This window comes from Astatotilapia calliptera, chromosome 13 (genome assembly GCF_900246225.1).
Source record: "Astatotilapia calliptera chromosome 13, fAstCal1.2, whole genome shotgun sequence".
Taxonomy (NCBI): domain Eukaryota; kingdom Metazoa; phylum Chordata; class Actinopteri; order Cichliformes; family Cichlidae; genus Astatotilapia; species Astatotilapia calliptera.
In genome coordinates, this window is record NC_039314.1 from 12748059 (window position 1) to 12775770 (window position 27712).

General features: G+C 41.4%; 1 long non-coding RNA gene across 1 annotated transcript; it reads right to left on the reverse strand.

The window, feature by feature from the left end:
• Positions 1–10467: 10467 nt before the first annotated feature.
• Positions 10468–10882, reverse strand: LOC113034560 (uncharacterized). The gene is made up of 2 exons (XR_003274193.1): positions 10721–10882; positions 10468–10642 (listed from the first exon to the last, which is right to left on the reverse strand). It is a non-coding gene; the product is annotated as an uncharacterized LOC113034560 (long non-coding RNA).
• Between the last annotated feature and the right edge of the window lie 16830 nt (positions 10883–27712).

Below are 27712 nucleotides of genomic sequence, written 5' to 3' on the forward strand. Positions count from 1 at the left end.
GCTTGATCACACCTTGTTTAGTGGTTTGGATTTTTAGTTAATAGCCCACACAAATCAAACATTGCTGCCAGGCTAACCACAACTTTAAGTAACAAATGGAAAAACACAGATGCCGGAAATGCATCCAGACAAACAGTAGTCAGGTTCTTTATGGTCACTCATTATCTGCTGTGGTGGGTAAATACATACTTTCCTGTCCTGACTTGATGGTTCAGCAGTCAGCCAAGGATGTGGATAGGTGGTTCACCCTCCAGCTTTTCATCAAGCCAGCTCAACACAACATATTAGAAATTCAGTTTTGAAGTTACGCTGATACTCATTTCTGGTGCCCTAGCAGAAGCTAACCGACCGTCCACTTCATCCATGAACCAAGCTCTCAAACAGTAAGACAGTCTACTAAAGTGGACTGTATATGAAAAATGGGAATTCAAGATTCAGAGACTGAAAAGTGGAGCCATTGTAACCTAACATTTTTTTTCTGTTGGCCAGTAGGGGAAGATATATTTGATTTTTTTAAAAGCGCCCAGGGGTGGGATTCTATTGGTGCTGTGAGGCTGTAACTCAGGATGTGGGTCAGGTCCTCTACTAATCAGAAGATAGGTGGTTCAGTCGCTGCCAAAGTATCCCTGGGGCAAGATACTGAACCCCAAGTTCCTCTCCAATGCGTTTATCACAGTGTGAATGCTAGATAGAAAACACTTAGGTAAAGCAAAAGTGTGTGTGTGGTTGGGTAAATGAGGCATGTTATATAATGTACACTGAGAGATTCTCAAGGCAGCCGAGAGATGCAATCTCTCCAGGGAGTCCTGGGTGTGCCCTGGGGCCTCCTCCTAGTAGAACATACCCAAAATGCCTTATCTAAAAGGCATCCTACACAGATGCCCAAATCCTATCAACTGGCTTCTTTTGAAGTGTGAGATCATCTTGTGAGACAATGGAACAAAGTGCAGCCAGCGTCCAAAGAAGAGCTTTGAATGTCCTTTAAAAAGACTGGTGAACTATTCCTAAAATAGTTCTGTTGGTTATACAGACTTTCAAGTTCATTAGACTTGTACAAACTCTGTCTTTGCCTGTGCTGTATTTCCATTTCTGTTTGCATGTCTTAATAAATGGTTTCACTTAATTCTAATTTACCTAGTGAAATATAAAGAAATGAGGGGTTGCTCAAGACTTGCACAGTACAGCACCTTACAGATATTGTATCTATACACTTTCTAGTCATATATGGCAAAACATAGATTTATAAAATTATGATATTTTCTTAATTTAAAAAAAAACCCTTTGCTTTTATATCCCGCCCATCAATGAATGGGAGGGCAAAGGGGTCGATGTGCTGAAGCTTTTACTGACAACAGAAACTGAGAGAAACTAATGGGGAGAGATGTGGGAAGACTTACATATGTGCATTTTTCTGTAGTCTAAAAAAGAAAAACACATTCAAACAGTGTAGTTAAATTTGATGCAAATTGAAGACTATTTTTTAATTTAAAGGCACTCTACAGCACACAAATCAGTGCCAATTAGTTTCATAAAATGAGAATCCAACATGTTTTCCACTCAAGTACATTTTAAAGTAAATGGTAAATGGTAAATGGCCTGTATTTATATAGCGCTTTTCTAGTTAAAGTTAAAGACGATGTCAGCTGATGGCACTTATTTTAAACCTTTTTTCTTGTGTTTTTTTGTTTATTGTTTCTGAATCACTGAATCACATACCCTTCCCCATCCCGAACCCACCTAGCCCTAACCTCCCACAGTAATGAAGGAAAAACTTCTCATTTGTGGTTTTCCCTTCTTCAAAACAATGTCTTCACACTGTGTCTAACTCAAACAGAATGCATTGTTCTTCAGCTTGTTAGATAGCACTGAATCAAAGCCCCACACTGGCATTCAGATGTCAGTTAGAAGGTCCATTTTCATGAGGCCGTGCTAACACCCGCAGTTCCCAATTTTTTCCCCCGTTGTGTTCACATTCAGTGCATGGTCATGTCTGCACTGCAGCTTTCTCTTTTCACTTTCAGTGAGTTTATCGTTAAAAAGTAAAAGTAAAATTAAGTACATGACTCCGTGTCAGTACCCAGCCTTTAACATGGGCTGAAAAACTGCCCCTGGTGGTGTCGTTACAGTGAATCATAGAAAAGCAATATGGCTGCATTCTTACTAGAAATAGCAGTGCTTGAAAAACAAAGCATTCCCTTTTTTGAACATTAAAGTACTCATTAGCATTCGTGCATAAAGTCTAACAAAAGATTTTCCACTGTCATCTCAAAATGGTCTGACATCTGTGCCAAATACTTAAAATATAAACTGTTTCCTGGAAACAAGTACAAACACAGAGCCGCCCTCAGCGCTATTTCAGAGGAATTAAGTAAAGCTAAGGTGCTGAAGGAACTATAGAAACTTTTGTACCTTAGAAGTGCACAGTGTGCCATTTGACCATGCTGTATATGACAGCTGTTTTGGTTTGAGGTTGAAAACGATCATCACCTTCTCTATTTTCTGCTACCCACAAAAGTATGAAGAGGACAGAATCTCAGTGAACTTAAATTTTAGTATCCATTTATTAGCTAACAACAAATAGCTAACAACACAGCTATTTTTGTTAGCTATTTCATGGATCGTGGGACATTTAATATTGCTGACTTTTATAAGACTGTAGCAAACCACATCTTCATTTCTGATGGTCCAATGTCAAATATTTTTGTCAAGCATTTTGAACGGAGTTTTGTGATTACTGAAGAAACTCCAGAGAAATTGTTGCTGCTGGTGCAACTGGTCGGTCGCAATGACTGGTGGGGGGTGGAGTTGAAAATGTGCAATTTTTAAAAAAGATACTTGTCCCATGTATACAAAATGAAAAGCACAGACAGTGGCTTCAGTGTGGCTCTGTTTTGATTTTGCTCTTCTTAATGTTTAAACTTCACTCTTCTTTACAAGTGACTGCCACACTAACAACAGCAGAACAAGAGTAGCCCACAGACCAGTTGCCTTTATCTGGCAACAGACAGATTCTCTCTGCAGGTAGACAGTCCCTACTGTCATCACGCTGTCAATGGAAACCCATTTTCAGCCCATCACTGTCAAGGGTCTTTGTTCTGTCTGCTGGAATTTATCTTATGCTGGTTTCTCAACACTTGTAACTCAAAAGGCTGACTAAACTCGCCGAAGTGACAAAACATTTGACAGGTTTAAAAAAGATTCAAAAAGCTAAATAGAATGTTTTCATCTTGAAAATCTGACAGCTTAAAGCATGCAAGTAAATTTCCATAAGTGAAGACTTTAATTCAAAATTCAGTGATCTTTTTTAATGAACACACAGTTTTTATTTTTAAAAACATTAAAACATCTTGAAAATGTGAAATATGTAACTGGAGGATTTATTTAAGTTCCCATAACTATCCTGGGGCTTTTATTTTGAAAATCACACTACAAAATAACTGTAGCTGTATGTGCAAACTGAGAAGTTGTACTTTGAGAAGTCCATACATTTTAAATCACACTGGTCTCCCGATCAACCAATGGCTTTTATTTTGAAAATACAACACACCTGGTTCTTCCTGTTAGCTACTAACAGGGTCTGGGACTGTTGTCTGTTGTACATCAGTATGTGTCACGAGAAAGCAGAAGACAGCTTTAAAATTGTGTGCGCGTCTGTGTTTTACTTTACTACTGCCAGCAGGGCGATGTAGGCTGAAGTCAAACACAAGGTGATCATTTAATGCTGATAAGACCAGAGATTAACAAAGTTCAAAATCCAAAGATTAACAAAGACCAAAGCTAGGTATACAAATCTATGAAGCACAGGAAACTACTTCAAGAGAACAAGCAGCTTCATGGAAAATGTGACAAAGGTGAGACAAACAAATCTCTACCGAAATAAAACAGGAAATAAAAAAAAAAACTGAACAGGGGATAACAAGTCGACACAGGGAGAACAAACAGGCAGGGAAACACAAATGAAACTGAAGGAAAAGAATGAAAACAACTCTTATGAATAACAAGCTAAGGACTAACCAAAACTTACAGAACCCCAAACAAAGAAAATCTAAAATAAAAGACTTGAACAATAAGCTCAATATATACAGGAGCCGCTCGTAAATATAATACATAAAACATATATATACATAAAAGTATAAACAACACTGGTAGTCTAATTTTTCAAAAGAAACAAAGGGCAAACCCAAACATGAATCATACACAAAAAGAACAAAGAACTCACAAAAACGTTTAAAAAGACCCAGGACCATGACAGAACGGCAGCTTACATACTGTACTTACCTACATACATACATGCTGTTACAATTTGTCTTAAAACAGAGTTTAAATTATATCCTTGACTCAAAACATGTTTTTGTATTTTCTGTACTTTCATTGCCAAAGGAGACGGTCACAGACTGTCAGCGACACCACAGATATAACAGATAGATGGCTAGATAGCTTTAAATACACTGAAATGTGTATAATTTCAAACATGGCCTTATAATCAGACTCAAGCATTTGCCTGGGAGACAGACAGGTATTTGGTGTGATTGCACAAGACAAATATCAGCCAATCACAGGGTTGATAGTTGGGCGAGAAAGGATATTGAAATTAACCATTTAGATGGAAATATTCAACTGAATCAATTTTTCAGCCGCCCATTGCTTATATCTGGAATGCAGCCCAGGGCTAAGGGTACAAATCATCTAGAATTAAATGGAGTTTCCAAAACATTTTATTTGAAATTACAATGTAATTATATTTACTTGAAAATGTGTAGATACATATTTGTATCCTTTTGGGGGGGGATAACAGCCTGTAGTTGTTTGCTATAGTTTTCAACAAGTCTCACTCATGTCTCCTGAGCAATCCTGGCCCATTTTTCTCCTCCAGATTTGATGGTTTTCTGACATGGACCTTGGTCTTCAGTTCACCCCACAGATTTTCAGTGGGATCAATCGAGTCAGGACTGTGTGCAGGCCAGTCAGTAAGGTTCACTTTGGTCTTATTCTCTTCTTCCTGAGAAAACGTTGACAAAACAAATTTCATACACTAATGGAGTAATAATTCATTTTATCACAGGAAAGTAGAAATACCTAAACTGTAAGTCATCTTATACGCAGAGCCTCTGTGTTATTTAGTTATTTCCCCATTTTACACTGTAAATATGTTGTAATTGTATTATGTGGCTTAAACCTTGCCTTTTAAACATTTTGATTATGAGTTATATTGCCATGAAACATTGCTGTTTCACTATTCAGTTGTGCTGCTATTTTTAGCACTTTGCACTAAAAAAAACTTTTCCACGTTAAAAATTATGTGTGATTCTGTTCTCTAGGCATATGAGCAGTCAGTCTGTGTATGGTGGACAGATAAAGAGATACCGGTGATTCTAAATTGCCCATAGGTGTGAATGTGAGCGTAAATGATTCTCTGCCTCTCTGTGTTAGCCCTGCGTGGCACACCCCAAGGTGCACCCTGCCTCCGGCCCTGTGGTGGCTGGGATAGGCTCCAACATATCCCAGGGACCTGAAATTATGGTCTTACTAATAGATTTTTTTTCTGCTTTTCCCACTCTGTTGGTTAATTCATCCACTCTGACCCCGCCTTTCACTTGAATGAGTATTGATGGAGATTATTCAGATTTTTGCAACAAATTATGAAATGATTTGTAAAAAGTAATTAAACCAAAGTGCTAGCAGTCATAACACTGCCAAGCCATGTGTAGGAGGCTCCAAGGAAGAAAAATAATAAAAAAAAAAAAAAGGAGTTCAGTTGATCATAATATTGTCATAGCTTCTGCTAAGGCCATGCTAAAGATTCATTGGCAGGACACGCTGGAAGAAAGTTCAAGGATTTTAATGATTTTAATGAACACTTCAAATTTATAACGAGTAAGTATTTATCCTTATTCAGAAATCTCTGTTCCTTTGCAAGATTAAGTCTTGTTACCATCAAGTGGTTTGACAGATGAGTGTGTTTCTATTTCCAAGCTGGTTGCTGGTTCAAGTAGTTATTGCTTTTACAGTGGAGGTTACAGGCGAGTCTTTGGGTGGCACAAGCACAGAAACAGGTAAGAATACTGTTTCTGATGAGTTTGAGCTCAGATAAGTATTTTCTTGTGGGTGGGAGTGGAACACAAGTTTCTCCAGAAGCAGGTGGCTACAGCAGGACAAGATCTGTGACAAAAGAAGACAGGTCTGGTAAGTGCATTGAACGGATTAACAGGTAAGCAAACAAAGCATGAGAGCTGTGGGTTCTGTGGTAGTGAGTTACAATAACACAATGTATACCAGCAGTCCAACAAGGAACACAGAGGACAAAGATAGAGAACGCAGGTTAACCTGGGAGGACACGAGCATGGCAAACATATACAGGGTGGGCCACTTATATGGATACACCATAATAACATGGGAATGGTTGGTGATATTAAAGTCCTGTTTGTGGCACATTAGTATATGTGAGGGGGCAAACTCCTCAAGATGGGTGGTGACCATGGTGGCCATTTAGAAGTCGGCCATCTTGGATACAACTTTTGTTTTTTCAATAGGAAGAGGGCCATGTGACACATCAAACTTATTGGTAATGTCACAAGAAAAACAATGGTGTGCTTGGTTTCAACGTAACTTTATTCTTTCATTGTTTCATTGCTTTCACTTCCATTGTTTGCAACAATCTGACCAGGGGTTTTTAAATTTCATTCATCTATTAATTTTATATCCATATATTGCTTTTCTGTAGCCAACTCTGAGCATTAAAGGTGATTGATCTAAATATCCATAGTATCCATCCTAACACTGGTATTGATATCCAACCAATACTAGCTTTATAGCACTGATATCTTAATTCTCGCCTATAAGTTCAGAGTGTAGACCAATGAATTGTGTTACTTTTACATACACTATGGAAGTGTCTGTAGAATGTGTTCAGAAATGATTGATCTCATAAATTATGACACACTGCTCTCCCCTACTTAGGCTGCTTTTATAGGTTAAAAGTATCAGTATTGGTATGGATACAGGTATTGGTGTGAAAATTTGCAGTACTGCACGACACTGCTGAGCATCAGTGTTATGGGAAGTATCATGCTGTCAGCAGATCTCTTTATCTCACAGCCTTGTTTTTTTCTGTCAAAACTATTTTTTAATCTAGTCACATTTTACCACGTGTTTAAAAAAACCTATGCTTCTGAAATAGAGAAAAGACACTGGTGCTTATGTGTGCTTATCATATTGATAAGACAACTTTAGATCTCATAATGTTTGCTATTTGAGCACACAAAAGAGTTTTGTTTTGTTTTTTTGTCACAGAGGAAGCATCAATAGATGCTCTTTTTGTAATTTGCAGCTTCATTGCCTGTTCATCTTGTGGTAATTTGCTTTTGGCAAGAACAGTCACATCCCTTTTTACTCACTTAATTAAGTTTAGAGAATAACGTCCACTTGCTGTGACATTTGTGTTCACCCTCACATCATCTATCTCTAGTGAATGAAAAAGGAGAAAATATAGGATGACGCTGATGTATTTGCAGGACTATAGCACACAATATAGCCATAGTTTATATTCATGGGAGAAAATGAAGATTTAATGATGTATCAAAAGAATAAAAGGTGACAGATGTCTCAGCCTCTGGCTGATGACACTAGTGATATTTCAGGGACACCTCAAGATTCCTCATGCTCTGCTGTTATCGTTTGGGTTTTTTAAAGAATTGCCCTCAAGTAACTGCTAGCAGATGAATTTGTATTGAATTTTTGTGCACCTGAAATGCATTGACCTGGTGGTGACACCCCAAAAGAAAACAAATAAACATTTTATTCTTCAGCATTAATATTTTATAAGTTGTCCTGTTTGATCGGTATATTAAACCCATTAAATGGTATTTTTTTTGTTCTATTAACAAGTTCTCCTCTCAGGAAAAGCAACTTATAGTCTGACCTGAGAGATTTGCTTTGACATTTACAGAGGCTACTGTGTCCAGGCCACCATACTTTCTGCTGCAGTTTTCTTCGCTCTGTTCTTCATGGATGCTGGAGATAAATTTAATCTTCCTAGTCACGAGTTCATTATTTGCTCACAGTGATATTATTTCTGTTTTTACAGTATAATAACATTTGTGTAAACATTGTGAATACCAACACAAGGGAGGATATGTAGTTTTACTGCTGGAATAAAACCAGCAGGAAGTAAACAAGCTTTCTGGGGGGCACGCAAAAAGGCAAACAGTAATGTTTTATAGATATTCTTGGCTATCCCTTTGACAGCACATCAAAACATACAGCTCTCCACACATGACGCATATCAAGGCTCTCTGAAATAATTTATGAGACCTTCTTCACGGATGCTACCCACACTTGCACAACAGCAACCGAGATCTTCAAACCAAATCGAACTTTTGTTGAGTTTTGGCTGCACCCTGCATTTCTGGATCAGCAAACAATACATGAGATGGATAAACTTCCAAGCCCTCATGTGAAGGTGATATGTTAAAAGTAGCTCTTTATATTTTGAATCCATAAGGCAATTTATAATTCCACAGAATTGTGAGAATATAATAATGTAATAGACACATTTTTATATATCATCTTGGACTCTATACTTTGGTTTTATATTTTAATTGCACATGTATGTAGTTTTGTGTCAATGGACTTTGCAGTATGTTTTCACATTGTTAAAGCAGGTAAAAAAAAAGCTCAATATAAAGTGTTTTTTTAAGGTTTGGGGCCACCATGGGTGGTCAGACTCAACTAAAGTTCAGCTGTCATTGATTCTGAACTGTGTGGAGCACCATTCTTGCCAAAGATACCCCCTCATTTAATTTTATCATAATTATTCATATCATTTTAATTCTCATTAAGTTGTTCAGTGACCAATCATAATTGCTGGATGGGGGCACTATTATCCAGCAGGACAGAAGCACTCAGAAGAACTTTTGTATTGATTTTCTTTGACATTGTCTCTGTAATGGGAGAAGTGAACCAAAACCATGTCAGAAAAAGGCTTTCACATCATAAAGCAGCTACTGGATTCATTCTCGCTGTAGGGGTCAAGGTTTTCCTCCCTAAATATGCAATGCACTGAGCCTGTATTCTCACAGTCTATTGTTTCTCTGCGCTCCATTTTTGTAAAGCAAGCAGAAGTTGTCATGTTAGAGCAAATGTCACTATTGTCAGCTGACCTGAATGAAACTCAGCAGGGAATAATGACATACATTAGCAGGCAGTAACAGTAGTACACGGAGACCAATTTTCTTCTAATTGGACATAATTGGATCTAAAGCTTAATTTTGCCTCTACACTACAGTGGTCTTAGTCACAAACCAGAAATTTCCCCCCACCTCCCCACACACCTTTTTTCTTCTTTTTTTAAAATAAATCAAGATGAAATCAATGTGATGATCAATTTCGATGTAAAGAATATGAAGCATCTTAAGGAACATCTTCATTACACAAGAGAACAGCTAGGATCAGACTGAAAGGACACGTGTCTGTGTCCACACTGGCTGTCTAATAAATAAGTATTTAACATATAAAGGTTTCACTGGAGTCAGTCAAGCTGTGTGGGCAGGAAGTTAAATTTCAGTCTATTGCACTTCTCCACTGTCCACCACCATAGCCAAAGCTAATCTTCCTCTCTGAAAAGTCAAATGGATGCTTTTATATATGAAAGCACATTTTTGTAAAAAGCACCCACCTTTTTCTTTATGCAGGTAGGTCACCACTACCTTTCTGTCTGGCTGTCTGCAGAGCATTCGTCCACAGCTTTCAAAGATGTCTTTTACATTTGCAACCCTCATTGCATCCCTTTCTATTTATAGGAATAAATGTAGCTGCACATATTTAGTCATTTCTTCTTCTGCCAACATGTGTGTCTCATTTTAAATATTCATACTTTTAGTCACACTGGTGGTGCCTCCACGCCCGATAAATATCTCATAGAATACATTTCTAGACAAGATAAATCAGTGACCTTTAAAGAATCCAAGTTATGATTTAGGAGTGTGGGAATTTAAATCATTTAGCAAGTCAACTAAAAACTCTTAGTGCCAGGACTTGGCCTTAATGTGAGAAGAAGTTATTTGTTTACAGTGAATAGAATAAAGTGCACTGTGTGGTTTGTAAAATTATTCAAAGTGCTATATAAAAGCCTGCCTATTCCATAGTTTGCATATGTGCTGTCAGTAAGTGTGCAGTAAGAGCTCAAACATGTTCTGTTCAGTGTAATTGCACACTTTTTTTCCTGGTTATATTGTAGCCATGGGTTATTGGCATAAATAATTCGTAATGTTATTCTAACACATTTATAGTCTTGATTACAGTAGAGCTATTTGCAGATGATTGAACCTCCCGTTTAATGCGGAAATCTCTGAAGCAGCTGTTTAAAATTAATTTCTAGTTATCATAGTACAATATTCTCTTATTGTCACGGTCTGGGGGGCAGACCGTGGGGGATGTAGGAGAAATAGGACCCAAACGCTGGACTTAATGGAATGAACAGTGGGTTTATTTACAGTGAGGTAATTGTACACCACACATTGAATCTCCAAAAGTGCTCCCTCGACTCCCGTGACGTGTCTTCTCCCAAGTGCTGGTATCCCGTGCTCTCTGCCCCTGTGCCTTCACACACCCCGTGTGTCTTGCAGTCCTGTGTTCCGCTGTCCTCCTGGGGAAAAACACAGACACAGCCGTTATGGCACCAACTCCGGCAGGCATACACTTTAACAACACTAGAAACACTGACATGGAGTCTAACTCAACGATCCTGCGCCGGAGGAAGCTCCATCGCTCTGTTAAGTAGCTCCCCCGACGATCCTGATCAGAAGCAGGTGTGTGGTAAGCTAGGCGTGACCAGCAGCTGGCAGGGCCACACCCATCAGGCCTGCAGGTGGCTGTCCTTCATCCTCCAGCCTCACACACATACACACACCAGCATTGAACACAAGAACACAGTGCAGCAAACATACATCCAATACACTAATAACAATAAAGGTCCACACTGTTCACGAACCCCGAGTCCCCGGCACCGGGTCCGTGACAGTACCCCCCCCTCAAAGGGTCGACTCCCGACGACCCCAAAACAAAACCACAGAACAACCAACCCAGGGCGGGTGGCGGGGGGTCCAGGACGGAGGGCCCCAAAACCACTCCGCTAAACAGCCACCACAAAGCAACAAAAGAAAAACACAGGTCAACAGTCCAATCCCCCGGTCCAGTGGCAGCAAACAGTTCTGGCGGCCGATCTGCAGGACGGCAAAACAAGCGGGACCCGCTGCGGGTTAGGCAGTGGCGGCAAAAAAGTTCAGGTGGCCTACCTCTAACCCCTTGATGGAAACGCAGGAGCTCCGGCGGGCGGCCATGGGTCCGGCAGCCGCGGTGGAACGGTTCTGGTGGCCTGCCACGGGTCCGGTGGCGGCGGCGTTGCTCCTCCGGCGGCCTGCCACGGGTCCGGTGGCGGCGGCATTGTAGCTCCCGCCTCAGCACAACCCATGATTCTCGATGTACCGGCCGGGCTGCAGGACGTGGCGGCCGGGCTGCAGGACGTGGCGGCCGGGCTGCTGGACGTGGCGGCCCCTCCGGCACGCCGACCTCCAGCTCTGGCTCAGCGGATCCCTCCGGACCTCCGAGCTCCTCCGGTGGCAGCGCGGGCTCACCAGGCTCGCTGAGCTCCTCTGCTGGCAACGCCGGTCTCTCCGGCTCGTTGAGGTCCGCCAGCAGCGGTGCGGGCTTCTCAGTGGGTGGCTCGCTGAGCTGCTCCAGCTCAGTGCTCCTCCGGCATTAGCTCGCTGGGCTCCCCCGGCTCGCTGAGCTCTACAGCTGGCGACGCGGGCTCCCCTCGCTCGCTGAGCTCCTCCGGCTCGCTGAGCTCCTCCGGCTCGCTGAGCTCCTCCGGCTCGCTGAGCTCCTGCTCGGGCTCGCTGAGCTCCTGCTCGGGCTCGCTGAGCTCCTGCTCGGGCATGCTGAGCTCCTGCTCGGGCATGCTGAGCTCCTCCAGCTCGCTGAGCTCCTGCTCGGGCATGCTGAGCTCCTCCGGCTCGCTGAGCTCCTGCTCGAGCATGCTGAGCTCCTCCCGCTCGCTGAGCCCCTGCTCGGGCATGCTGAGCTCCTCCCGCTCGCCGAGCCGCTGCTCCCGCTCTCCGGGCTCCTGCTCCGGCTCGCAGGGCTCAACAGCTGGCCGTGCGGGCACCTCTGGCTGCGCTTCAGCCACAGATGGATGATCCGGAGGCGAAGATGGTGATGCGGTGTCCGCAGGTGGGGAAGGTGAAGGTAGAGCCGGTGAAGAAGATGGCCGAGGGGTGACTGCATGCGGATGGGATGATGACGGCGCTACAACCGCAGATGGTGAAGCCGCCAGTGGCGTGGAGACTGCTGAATGAGGCCACGCTAGTTGTACTGTTGGCCGGCTTGCAGCAGCGTCAGCGGTGTCACCATCCACTGAAAACAAAAAAGCAGATGGGGTGAGAAATGAAAAAGTGTCCTTATTACTCACCACAGCCGGTTCTTGAGATGTCCGGGAGGGCGGCTGCGGTGAGGAATGCCGGCGGCGCGAACGCCGTTTCCGGGTAGACGTCGGGGCCGGCGTATCAGGCTGAAGAACCTCAGGCTGGCCGAGTGGGGGGGGCAGCCTGGATCGGAGAGTGGAGGTGAAGGGTGTTGAGCAGGAAATCCGCCACAATCGGAAAAAGATTGTCCAACACCCAGGGAAAACAAGTCAGTGTTTCCTGCAACCGCTTCTCCACAGCACAACGTAAACCCTCCGCGTGCGCTTCCAGCCACAGTTCACATAGACGATTTACTTTGTCTGTCACCTCCCTCCTGAACCTCTCCGAAAAGTCCGCTGGGTCCATCTGGCAGGATCGTTCTGTCACGGTCTGGAGGGCAGACCGTGGGGGATGTAGGAGAAATAGGACCCAAACGCTGGACTTAATGGAATGAACAGTGGGTTTATTTACAGTGAGGTAATGGTACACCACACATTGAATCTCCAAAAGTGCTCCCTCGACTCCCGTGACGTGTCTTCTCCCAAGTGCTGGTATCCCGTGCTCTCTGCCCCTGTGCCTTCACACACCCCGTGTGTCTTGCAGTCCTGTGTTCCGCTGTCCTCCTGGGGAAAAACACAGACACAGCCGTTATGGCACCAACTCCGGTAGGCATACACTTTAACAACACTAGAAACACTGACATGGAGTCTAACTCAACGATCCTGCGCCGGAGGAAGCTCCATCGCTCTGTTAAGTAGCTCCCCCGACGATCCTGATCAGAAGCAGGTGTGTGGTAAGCTAGGCGTGACCAGCAGCTGGCAGGGCCACACCCATCAGGCCTGCAGGTGGCTGTCCTTCATCCTCCAGCCTCACACACATACACACACCAGCATTGAACACAAGAACACAGTGCAGCAAACATACATCCAATACACTAATAACAATAAAGGTCCACACTGTTCACGAACCCCGAGTCCCCGGAACTGGGTCCGTGACACTTATTACCACATGTACAGTGTGCCGTCTGAATGAAAATGCTTTCAGGCCAGTATCTGGGAATTCATCTGGTTTCTGTAAAATTAAATAGGTGTGAGGATGCTGTGGTATCTGACAATGAGACATGTATGTGTAGCAGAATGAATATTATGTTTCAGTATTCCATTATTAATGACCGTTATTAGTCAATCACATTATATGGTGCTACTATAAATCGTAGCTGCTATTTGAGTATCTTCCACTAACTCACTTGTTGCTGTGCATAACTGTTACAGGTGGGCGTCGCGCACATGTTGCTGCTGCCTCAGACTCAGTTGGCTTCATTTTTGTTGTTTGGTGCTACTCAAGTTTCTGTAGAGATCACCTGCAGATTATTTCCTTTGAAGCCTTCCAGCACTGTGAAGTTATCTGATAGTTAGCTGTTACTCAGCTGGTAGGAGGCCCTTTTTCTAGCTGATGATCACCAGTGTGTTTCTGCAGTCAGGTTAACCACAGAGGGTGCATTTGATTTTTGTTTTGGATACATTAACAACTTGTGTTTCTCTTTTATTTAGAAGCAGAAGGCCTAAAGTGGAGGTGACTGGGTGCCTTGGTGGTGGGGCCTTCTGTGTGATGTGCTTATTTATGCACCGTTGGTTCAAGCTGCACCATAGTGTGAGTAGATGAGTTGCACGTAACATAAGTTGGTGATTTTCTGGACCTGACCTCATCTGGCATCCCATTCACCCAGTGGTAAGCAACTGCTTTACAGTACATGTAGAATCGATTCCTGAGCTCTTTTATGTGATACATTTGAGATAAATAGATGTCAATAAATAGTTTTTACACTGAACCACATCTCTCTCTCTCAAGTATAACTGACCTAATGGACCGATGGTTAAAAGGCTGGTTCTGTCCTGGGTGTCAGACTGGAGAACTTGGTGGAGGGGTCTGAGAGGAGAATGCTAAAAAGCTTCTCAATATCATGAACAACCCTTCTGATCCCATCTGAGCACACACAGCAAAAGACTGATCGCCGCTAAATGCAGAACTGACCGCCACAGGAAATCCTTCTTTTCTGTGACAATAAGACCATATAACTCTTCCTCCCTCTGTAGATGACTTTTTTAGAATTAATATTAATGCAATTTTTGTCTTTTTACTCAGATTGTGCAATATTATTATTCATCTGTATCTTACTGAATGTTTGTTATTGAATGTTTGTCTCATTCCCCCATTATATACTGCTACTCTATTTTTATTCCTTGCACCGACATTATGTCACTTGTATTGATATTATGTTATTTTATTTTATTCTATTCTTGTGTACTTTTTTTCCTCTTGCCGCATTGAGCATGTTTAAGACAAAAGAATTTCCCTCGGGATAAATAAGATAAGATGAGATAAGAACTTTATCTTATCTTATCTAAGAACCTTCTTGATAATTAGCATATGTTCAAACTAATTATTCTCTGGGTGACAGTCCCAGTTGTTGGGTTTTGAAAATAATTGTAAAGGCTTTTGAGCTGCCAATTGCTGCAGTCCTAGTGTGTTTGTGACATCACTGGTTACTTGCTCTTCTACTCATTACCCTCCACCACCTTGTGATGCCACACATGATTTCACCATTATGAAAATTGGTAAAAAAAAAAAAATGGGTAAAATTTTTCTTTTTAAAAGCCCATAACATTTTTTTCATTATGTACATATACACGGACATGGTTGCTCTTCAAGATGTGCATGAATTCAACTGCAAAACACCTTCCAAGAAATAGTCCCCGTTGCTGCTCTCCACAGAAGGATTAAGACTGGGCTTTGAGATTATATTTCCAGATGTTTCATGATCAGCTCCAGATCTCAAACAAGTCAAACATTTAAGTAGGTTTTGGGTCCTCTGTGTATTATTGATGCAGCAGCAAGAGTGAGTGGGAGGTTATATTGGCATCTTGTGTTAACTTGACTATAGATATAAACAGTCTTTATAAATATTTAGATACAGACAAATGGGTTCAGATGTGTGGAGGGTAAGTTTTGGACCCAAACCCAGGACTCCAAAAGCACAAAGTAACACTCAAAAACAACTTTATTGTTGACTCTCTCAGAACACAAGGAAGACAGGTTAGGAGAAAATAGTCCAAGGACGCAGCCATGAGGGACGACGCAACAAAGCACAAAAGGAGACTCAGACAATATATACACACCAGGTAATTAGGGACATGAAAAACTCTACATGGAACACAGCTGAATGAAATCAGACTAAGGAGACAAGCTTTAGCTAGCTGGCTAGTCTAGCTAGTTTTCAAACTACAGTTTATTTCTCCAAAGCATGTATACAAATTGTAATGTATAAAACACGTTTTCTCCTCAGATGGGTAGCCACAGCGACAAGGAAGCTACACAGAGAAAAGTGTTTAAGTAAAGCACAGTTTCTCACATCTAATATTCAGTTAACTTTGAATTCATTTGAAATTTGGCCAGTTATCTGAAGATTTCTCTGCTGAACTCAGTCCCTTATGCCCAATTATCTGCAAATAGGTCTGTGACCCTAACCCTAAATGTAATCCCCGTTTGTGCAGTCTTATAGAGCCACATGCACATGAATAAATAAAGAAAAGTAGCGTCTGTGTAAGTCTTGGTGGACTTGAACAGAATGTGGGGAATGTGGAGAACTTCAGAAAGTTATTAAAGGACTACATTAAAAAAAACTGTTATTATCCATTTTAATAGACGTGGGATTCGCTTTCATTGTATTTCTGTTTAACAGTTTAAATAGCAGCGAGATCTGTGTGGACTCATAATAAGTAAAGAATAATACTTTGTACAGTATGGGCCTCGGTGCCTGGAGTAAGGCCCTACTCACGAGCTGGATCACAGGCAAGATTTAGTTTGGGATTTTTTTTTAGCTCATCTCTGACTATCTTTGAAATTGTAATTGCCACTTTTAATGATCACATGTCAGTTATTTTTATGGTTGCTGAAATAATGATCAAAACCAGTGCCCCTATTTGAAGAGCACATCCTTTCACATCAATTACCACTGACCAGTTTGCTATGGCTTTCAAAGACCATGCGCTGAACTGTCACACAGATGAGATCATAATTATTTTAATGTCACATGGCTATTGTTGCCACATTAAGGTCATACATCTCTGAAGTAAAACTCCAACCACCGCTGAACAAGCCTATTTGTTCACTCAGATATGCAATACAGGAGAGCAGAGCTGCAGTTCACTTAAATGACCAGATACCAGATTGTCTGCCTAATGCTGCCGTGCTCAGCTATAGCACTTTACCACATAATACCAACCACTGTGTTTCATCAGTTTGAGCCCGTCTCACTTTTAGACTAAAACTGACAAGTTTAATAAACGCTTTCTTTCCACCCAGGTTCTTCAAAGGTATAGAGAGCAAAAGGATCACTGATTTCAGATTCAAACTCGAACCAGCCAGAACACATCAAGATGCAATATGTTAAAATAAATACTTCAAAGTCAAACCACATACAATCAATATAAACAAGCTATGGCAAGTGAAACTAGCCAAGGTGTCACAGGGCCATCAAGTTAGATGGCCACAGGTGAGAAATTTCTGTGGCGCATTGTTTGTTGAATGAGTCTTTTGCTGTCCTGTCCAGCACATCGTGGAGATGATGTGAAGGATTGTCCAATATTTTCTGTAACTTGTCCTCTCTGACTCTTCAGTCACAGAGTCAAGCTCCACACCCACAGTGTTGCTGGCCTTGCAGGTCAGTTTATTCAGTCTGTTGGTGTCCACTGTCCTCATTGTGCTGCCCCAGCACAGTACAACATAGCAGTGTCCACTGTTCACTGGCTACCAGAGATTCAGCAATTACAAATTTGTGTCCGGTCACAGGTTCAGTCTCTCCACATTTTGAGCATGCAGCTGTGCTCTTCTTGTAAAGATAAAGAAAACCACTCTTGATCCAAATGATCCATCAAACTCTAGACTAATCTCTAGCTTGCCATTTCTGTCTAAACTTCTGGAGAAAGCTGTCTTTTAAAGCTGCAATCATTTTGAAGTTTGAGTGACACTGATTGGATTTTTCAGTCTAGTTTTAAATTACAGCAAAAAGCACTGAATGTGCACTTTTAGGAGCTTCTAATAATCTTTTATGTATTGCAGATGCTGGTGACTGTGCTCTGCTTATATTCCTTAATCTCATTACTGCATTCACACATGAAAAATTGATTTCCTGTCTAGAGAAATAGATTGGTATTAGCGGCACAATGCTAAATTGATTCAAGTCATATCTGACTACAAAATCTGCTGAATGAATGTAATTTTATTCCCACCATGTCTCTTTAAAGGACTCAGGCACCTGTCTGTCTCAAAGTTAGCCCAAAAAGTTGACTATGTTCATCTGGACTTGATCAATGACTGATTAATGGCCATTCACAGAGAGTTGGGGAATAGCTGCAATCACAGCATTGTAAGATGGTGAAAGGTATGCCCGGAGGACCATAGGGACAAGACATAGTGGGGAGACAAAGGGAGGAGACAGAAAGAGGGAAGCATGTAAACTGTTAAGGGAGATACAAGGACATGACTACCACCTGGAGAGTGAGGGAGTGAGGGTCACATAGATGAAGACAAAGACACAAAGAGAACCTAATAGACAAGAGAACAAACCAGAAATGACCAACAAATTCAGGGGCATGAAAAGTACTAAACTCAATATTAAATTGCAGAAAACTAAATCATTACAACTCAAAGAATCACAAAAACACAATAAACTCAAAGTACTGGGTCAAATGACCCAGATCCATGACACATTCCCCAGCTCTCTGTCGATGGTACTCATGGCCATTGATCAGTGGCCGCTGTTCAATGGTCATGACAATTTGCATATTAATGATCAAAAAACTGACCTCACACCCCCATTGTTCGTCAGTGGTGCTTTTTTAAGTTAAGCGTCATTCAAATACTTGAGTAAAACAAACTTGTTGCCGTGTTGTAAGATGTACTGAACTGTATAACTTGTGCCAGTCTTTAAATTATAGTTAATTTAATCCAGCTCTTCTGAATTTACAGGGGGGAAATGTGGACATCGTGCTTGTGGCAGTAATTGGATGAGAATGTGAGACACTGCAAGTTAATTACTATAAGTTGTCAATATGAATATTACAATTAAATGACACTAATATAGTACATTTTGTTTTAATTTGGGGAAAAGTTCACCAATTTCTTCCAGAAAGCCATGTCTAAGTCTAGGAATAGGATATGTTGTGGAGTAGAGGAGTAGTAGGATACATAGTAGTGGGAGATATAGAATACTTGATAAACTTAAATGTTCAATACTCAGATAATGTCACGGCTGGGGCAGCAGTCGTGTTGTAGATGAATGAGGACCCAAAATGCAAGCAAGCGACTGATGAAGAGTGTGACGTTTATTTACAAGTGGCAGTGGCAGAAACAGACAATGAAGCATGAGAAATACTAACGGGAACCTAAACTGGGAAAAACTAAATAACAAACCTGAGAACATACGAAAAGGGCTGCGGGGCAGAGACACAGAGACGGGAACAAAGCACCATGAAACACAGCGATACACGGATGAACTCAGACAAGCCGACAACGAACACAGACCGACACCCACTAAATACACACACACAAGGTAATCGGGTAATCACACACAGGAAGGGAGAACAGCTGATCCTAATACACACGCTGACTGGAGGACACAAGCTGAACACAATGACAACAGACACAGACCTTCAGAATAGAACAGGAAATCCAGAACACGAGCCTTCAAAGTAAAGCAGGAAACACACAGACTGATTTACAACACAACACGGGGACACGAACAGAGCACCGAGGACAGACACAGGTAGGGCTGATAAAACACTAAACTTCAGGTTCAACCCTAAACTAATACAAAATCAGAACAAACACAAGGCACAAAAATGAACTTCAAGGAAACGCAAAACGCTGGGTCAAAATGACCCAGGACCATGACAGATAACTGTGTTTGTCAATATAACCAACTGACCCCCCGCTTTTCTTGAACTCTCCATCAATCCACATTAAGTTCATTAAGTTTTGCTCTGCTGCATTCAAATACTGGTGTTATTGAAGCAAAAAATGATGTGGCTCGGCTTTAAACATTCAGAATGAAGACTCGGGGAAGAGCTACAGGACAGAGCCGAAGCTCCTAAAAAGTTTTCCCTCCCACGGGTGCCATTCCCTCTGACAAATCTTTCATTCCTAGTGGCAACTCTTGCATCACTTTCTGATGAAAATAAGATTTTTTCAGCACTAAATGAGGTAAAAAAAAAAAAAAAAGGCATTTATTACAGCACATGCAGCACAAGAATCTTACAGTGGTTTAAAAATTCCTGTAAAATGTTTTACCAAGGAGCCGTACACTGCAGTAGCTCAATTCTTTAATTGTGCTTATGTTTTTTGCAGAGATACAGCATAATATTAGAGATTGGAGCTTTAACTTTGTGTTGCCAGTGCTGGATGGGAAAACTTCTGTCTGTCTGAATGCTGAACATTTTTCTTTATATGAATTTATAAGCAACCATGGATAGTGCTTTCATACATTCACATAGAGCAAAAAAAGCACACTCAGAATGAAAGCAATAAAAACTTTCTCCACCCACACAAAGGCAAACAAAGGCTAGTGTGTGAGGCTGGACAGACAGCTGCATCACAGTCAGTGATTTCTCCCTGTCTTTGGGAAATAAATGTTTTAATGTTTTCTAAAACAAAATGATTTATTCTTTAAAAAATGTTCTCTTCTAAACAACAAAGCATTTTTTAGGGATTTAAAAAGAAGTGTTGCTTCCTCAAAAGGTTTCTGACTCAAGGGCATCCGAGAGACCGGAATATGTCTGCTTCTTCCCTCACACCGTTTTCCAAATTCATCATCTTCTCTCAAAACGAATCAGAGGTTTCTCAGTGATAGCCTGTCGTTTCATTCATTACAAATAGCTACACCCAGAGGTGCCATTACATGTGCTTCAAGTACTTGAAACTCACGCATACAGAACTTTGGCTCTCAAATCTGTAAGAGGTTGTTGCTTCACCTTTCCTTTTGCTAGTAACTTTCTTTGAAGCACCTCCAAGTGGTACTCCATTCCTTGTTTCTCTCACAGGGTGGAACTGAAGCCAGACAAAAGTTCACCTCCTCACTCTTGAGGCCCGACCTTATTCGATTTCACCATGATTTATCCTCTGGAGCTTCTTCATCGTCTCTGTTTCACCCTTCTCCTCAAAATGTTGATAGATTAGACCAGTAATGACACCTTCTGCAAAGCAAAACCTCTTCAAATGTCACGCATATTAAACTTTAAAATGTAATCTAATTTCATTCATATGAATCTCAGGGCACACTCATGTCAGTGCAGGTGAAATTACAATTTTCAGTTCACACTCACATGTAATTTAAAAATAAGTAAGTGTGGTATTGAATGATGGTTGTAAGAGTATGAAATGGGGAAAAAAGTAATCTGACATCAAGCCATCATATTAAATGCACTGTTGTGCAACCTGTTTGACTGCTTTGACTAAAACATTCCTTGCCCTGAAAATGCTGTGCAAAAACTTTAACTTTCTTTTTCAATATAAGTACTCCTAATTTTTTTGTATGCAAGCTCTTTTATGTATGACAAAAAGTGTCTCTTGCTCAGGGGTTCTGATGAGGTTGGCAGCAGTGACAGATCCAGGTCTGGCATAAACTAACAGCGCAACATCAACCTTGAATTTGCAAACAAAAAGTGTTTCTGCATTTTTATGAGGCGCAACGTTGAGTTTACTGAAAATGTATTAACATTTCCTCCAGTGCAGCTAAATGTATTAGTATTAGTCTCTAGCTGCTGGTACTGGTGAGCACTACATCTATTACATTGCTCTATTTTGTGAAATAAACTGTTGGATCAATAAATCAGATTGTATTTTAAACCCTGTCCACAGGGTGTTGTGGATTATACCACAGCTAATCTGGGATGAAAGAGAATTTAAACAATTATTAAAATAATGGTTGTTAAGCAGAAGACAAGTCGTACTCTTAAATTCCGAAGCCTGAGCGTCGCCACAGACGGCAACTCAAAGTTGTTGTCTGTGCACAAAATCCCAGGTTTTGAATTATTCATTCTCCCATTTTAAAATAATTTGTGGCCACAATATGCAATTGCTTGAAACAGATTAGGCTTTCTCCCTAAAGCATTAATTGTAGTGCATCTGCTACTTTGTTGAAAAGATGTTTACAGATTTAGACTTTTCAAGGCATTAACGGATTTTTTTCCCTTCATAAAACTGTTGCCTAGCTGAAAGCATCCCCAAAGGGCTGTTTGATGGAGGAGCCCTGAAAAACTCGGAAGCAAAACAGTCTTAAAACACAAATAATAACGTTTTCAAATACAGCATGGTAACCAATGAGCCACAACCCATTTTGCCTAAAAATATGACAACCTTTCAAGCTGGATAAATTGCATATGAATACACGTTTTGAACTTACAAACAGAAGTTATTCATTTTGCAGAGACAATCATTCTATCCTTATTTATACCCATTAGTGTATTAATTTGCATTGTAAAGTTAGTCTCAAAGTCAGTGCAGTGTTGCTACCTGATCAAGATGGAGGGTCTGCATATCAAGAGGCTCAGCGTCTGCCACATGTTCCAAATCTTGTGATTACTTTGCTGCTAACATTCATTCTATTTCAAATCAGCACAGGCCTTCTCCTCGACTGCATCCTATTTTTGAAAAATGTCACGCACAGACTTTAAACGTATATAATGATTGCTGTAAAGTTTTAACTTCATATATCAAACACTTTTTAAGGCTTTCAGGCCTTTTTTTTTTTCTTTCCACATTGAAAACTGAGGCAGTGTTTGAAGCTAAAAGCCTGAATTTTTCTCTAGCCATTCTTACATATAAAAAAGATGTCACCCTGGACAGGTCACCAGTCTGTCACATATAGACAGGCAACCATTTGGGCAATTTAGAGTTACCAATTAACTTAACCCCACTAGCTGCATGTCTATGGACTGTGGGAGGAAGCTGGAGTACCCAAAGAGAACAGAAAGACCTCAGCCTGATGGTGGAACTGAACTCAAGGCCTTGTTACTCTGAGGTAACAGTGCTAACCACCTTACCACCATGTTGCCTTAGATAAAATATGAAGAAAAAAAAAAAAAAGTCCAGGGGCCCGTTCTTCGTACCTCGCTAAGTAAGTTAGCTGGATTTGATTGTTGACGATTTCGCGTGATCTTGGATCGTTCGGTTCCCCGAAGCTCATCCGGGAGCAGGTTTACTTTATGTAAACAGGATTAGCTCGCGGCCACGCAGGTATGTCCGCTTCATTTATACGAAAGCAACAGCGATATTCCTCCACTGTTTCACCATAAATAAATAACATCAATGTAACTAAAGACAATGCAGCACTTGATCCTTTTATTGATGTCACACAGATACATACAGGTCATTTCCTAAAAAAGGGAAATGTACTATTAACATTCTATTACATGTATGTGATTATTACAGATGTAATTCACAGTTCAGAGTAGTAATTGTAAATTACTTCATGTAATCAAGATGAGAGACCACGGCTATAAAAGCGAAGGTGGATTTGGGAAGCCTGTCGCAGCCATGTCCTGTCCGTATACGCGAGCCACCCATTGCGGAAGGTGCAAGACTGATAAGGAGAGTCCTCAGAATTCAGCGTATATTGCGGGATAGACAGGATCCTTTAGCCCAGCGCGACAGTGTGCTCATAGAGAGATATCGATTTTCCCGTGAGGGTATTATTTACTTAACCAACTTGTTGACGAGGGGGTGCAGGACCACCACATGTCTTTTTTTGCTCTGCCCTTTTCTTGGTTGCTGTTATAAACAAACAGAGTATTCCAGGGTCTCTTTCCAAGAGACGACAAGCAATATAAGTGATAAATATTACCATTCTGTAGAATATTCTATTTCACTTTTACTTGTTCCCATGTTCTAGTGGGTCCTGCCGTGGCTCTAATCTGAAAGAGGATATAATGTAATATAATATAATATATTTACCCTACCGCCTACTGGTGTTGGCCAGAGGGGCCGATGGCGCGATATGGCAGCCTCGCTTCTGTCAGTCTGCCCCAGGGCAGCTGTGGCTACAACCGTAGCTGCCTCCACCAGTGTGTGAATGTGAGAGTGAATGAATAGTGGCATTGTAAAGCGCTTTGGGTGCCTTGAAAAGTGCTATATAAATCCAATCTATTATTATTATTATTATTATTATTAAATTACTTACGAGTTTAATTTGTCAGCAACTTTCTGCCAGCCCTCTCTCCTTGCTTTTGCAGTGTTCCCTTGCGTTTTAATTAAACTCTGAAACTCCTGAAAGCCCTCACTCAAGAGTTCTTGCTCTGCTGCCGAAAAATACCGAGTGCGCTCCTTCGACATTTTCGCCGACCAATCAAAGGGTTGCCGATCAATGTTTCTACTATCGATGCGTAGCCCCTGTTAAGCCACCCAGTGATCTCACATTACTTCATCCAGCTATACTAATCGTCAACAACAGGGGTGTTCGGAGAACCGGAATAGCGAGCTCAAAGTTAGCGCGATGATTTGATCTTGGATGTGTCATTTGATCTTGGATGTAGTAAGCGAGGTACGAAGAACGGACCCCAGCACTGTAAAAAGTCTATTTTTTCTAGTAAAAAAAACATTGCAAAGGACAAAAACTGAAAATTTCTGAATGGTTTATGAGCATGAATCAAACACCAGTTCGCAGATGACCACATGGTGCCAGGTTTTATCAGCAGGAACAACAAGGAGTCTTACAGGAAGGAGGTGGAACAGCTGGCTGCTTGGTGTGGAGATATGAATGACCCTTAGCACCAAGAAGACCAAGGAGCTTACTGTAGACTAACACTGGGGCAGCTCACACACTCAATTTAACCATTTTCAGAGGCAGTGAGGTGGAGTGTGTCCTTAAGCTGATTGTCTTGGGCGTCCTCAGTTGGCGCACCAACACAATCAGAAATGGTTGTACTTTCTGCAGACTTTATAGAAAAATGAGCTTTCTACCTGAAATGTCACGAACTCCTACAGAGACGTCATCCTAAGCGTCTTGACCAGTTGCAAACACGAAGCTACACTGCATGTTTGCATGTCAAATTGAATGCCAAACATTATTTTATTGTTTGACTAATCTACTTTTCAATGACAATAAATCTAATCAAACCTGGCTCTTGGTTACTCATATTTAACCAAATTTCTCAAAATCTTTATATTCCTTTTCTGCTTTTCCTGCACTGACGCACACACTTTAATTTTGTTGTTTCTGATATTCAGCAACCTCCTGCCTTACTCCGCATCTCCTCCATGCCCTTCGAGTGGCCTCAAGTCCCTACTGCGAACTCATATTTCTCTTCTTTTGCTTTCAGCAGCCCTTCACATTTCTTAAACCTCTTATACTGACTTTGAAGACCTTTCACCGCCACCCCCTGGCCTCAAGCTTCACCCTGAGTTTTTCATCTTCTTTGGCCACGATTCTTCCCGTCTCACACTAAATTCAATCTCTGCAGTCTTTCCTCATAATAATTTGATTTCACATGTATGTTAAAGGGGAAGTCAAGCGTTTGTTCTGGGCATTTGGCAGACTCTTGACTTTTCCTTATCCTCTTGACCTTAAAATGTGCATTTTAAGTGCCCTGAGATATCTACTCCACACGGACCTTCTCTTGCATATATTTGTTCAGGTTTTATCGTCTGAGCTTAAATGCCTTTTTATTTTTTGAACCTACTCTTGTATTAAACTAGGTAGCATACTTGTGCAGTGGTTAGCACTGTTGACTATTGCCCCACAACAAGGTCTGGGACGACAGCAAGGTCCTGGGTTTGATTTAAGACTAGGACCTTTCTTTGTGGAGCTTCCAGGTTTTTTCTGTGCATGCATGGGTTCTCTCTGGACTATCTGGAGCTTTTTCTTCTGCTTTTTTCAAAGACATGCAAGTTAGGGTAATTAGCAGTGTTGGGTAAGTTACTTTAAAATAGTAACTTAGTTACATTACTAGTTACTTCTCTCAAAAGTAACTCAGTTAGTTCAAGTTACTCGTTACTTTCAAAGTAACTAGTTACTAGGGAAAGTAACTTTGGTTTTACTCAGAATTCTCTTGTTAATGTGTTGCTTCCATAACTTTGCCAGTCTTCTAGCTTGCTTACTTGCCACAAGTGCACTGTGCCACCTACCAATAGAAAGGAAAAGATAATGTGCATATTTCCACGAGAGAAATCCCACGCCTGGACCGTCATTGACTGCTGCCATGATTCTAGCCTACGTCACAGCGTCATGTGCGCCTTTTACATCCAACACAAAAACTGCAGTCGTGGTGCTTTCGATTGTACTCAGAACTCTGAAATTCTGCCTTCTGAATAGGAAGATGTAGGTAACAACAGACTGCAGATGAGCTGCATACGGGGCTGGACTGGGACAGAAAATTGGCCCGGGTATTTTGACTAGAGACTGGTCCACCATTATAGGAAAAATCATAAAGCCTTTGAATGAAAACAAACACTGTTGTGACAGTGATGTACACTGTTTTGATGGTATATATGCATCAATCTATCAATCGTTTGTTGTAAGATTCAGATAATTATTTTTTTAAAAGCTAGACATTTTAAATGAGAATAAGAAAGAAAAGTATTTCTTTGTGCCCCCCTCTCCCTGTTAATGCCCTACATGCCCCCCTGGCAACACTTTGCTAGACCCGCCCCTGCACAGTTACCAGCTGTCAGCTACCTAAAAAAGGATCCTGGTGTTATTTGTCTCTCAGAAACAGTTCATAACTTCCCTTCAACTCATTCATGTCACCTAAAAGGTAAACCTGTTTCTTCATCACAGCTCTGACGATCCAGTAAGGACATCTCCTGGTTTCATCTTCATGTTTCCCTCTCACCAGATAACCAAACCATATCATGACCAGCAGCTTTTTTGCAGCTGTGGCTCCAGAAAACATCAGCTGATACTAGAAATTAATATTAAATAAATTCTAACAACAGCTGATCAAGCTTAAACGTGCTGCTGTTGTTTAGCGCGACATCCCCTGGTTTCCTCTTTCGGCGCAAAGTGAGCGATAAACAAACAAGAGAGAAAAGCCGATCAGCTGATCATTGATCAGTTTTCATGATTGAAGTAGAAACAGGAGAGGGAGGGAGAGAATGAAAGAAGAAGAGGCAGCTGTGCAGCAAAGACAGAATAACTCCAGCTTTGTGTCTTTTTCATTGTAGCTGAATTACGGGACAAACTGTTCCTTTTCACCTCAATAATAAGAAACGCGTAATATTTTCTCTGAATACCAGACAGGACGGTTGGCAACTCTAATAACTTATGAACAAAATAAAGTTCAACATCAGTAACATAGCACCACCCAGCTGTATAGAAACTCCGTCATGCTAGCACACAGTATGGAAAAAGTCAGAATAACGAAAATAAACTCCACCTAAGCTTGGTTTATATCTGACCCAGAGAGACTGCAGGTCATAACTTCTTACCTGAAGTTCAGTTCACACTTGGACCGGCGGCCGCCTCGGGTCTCTTTTCCTTCTGCGTCCCCTTTCCTTCATCCACCTGCTGGCCTCCACCACTTGCTAATGTTACTGAATCTGTGGAGGCTCCGCGATAGCCACCACACGAAGTAACGAGTAACGAGCCTATCTAAATCCCAGTAACGACTAACGCGTTCCTGATTTTGGCATAATAACTAGTTACCGTGCTCGTTACCACAATAATAACGTAGTTACTGAAACGCGTTACTTACTAACGCGTTAGTCCCAACACTGGTAATTAGTAATTAATTATTAATTAGTTATAACTTGTGAGCATGACAGATTGTCTGACTCTCTATGTCTGCCCTGTGACAGACTCACTAGCTGTCCAGGGTGTACCCCAGCTTTTGCCCTATGACAGCTGAGATAGGCTCCAGCCCCACAATGATCCTGAATTGGATCACTATATTTAACCTAACATTGTCACGAATCGCTGTGTGGCAGGCAGGAGATGAGAACTCAAAAGGCAGGACTCCGACACAAGGGATGAACTCAAAACCACAGCTTTAATTGCTGGCACAGGAAAAACGAGTATACAAAGCAAACTAACCTAAACTGGAAAAATAACAAACTATCCATACAGGGAGCTCCACACAGCAAGAGGGACAACACAACACTGACTCATAGAAACACAGGGTTTAAATACACTGGGAAGTAACGAGGGGAATGGGACACAGAAGGAGGGCACAGCTGGGAGAAATCAGAACTGACGAGACAAGGAA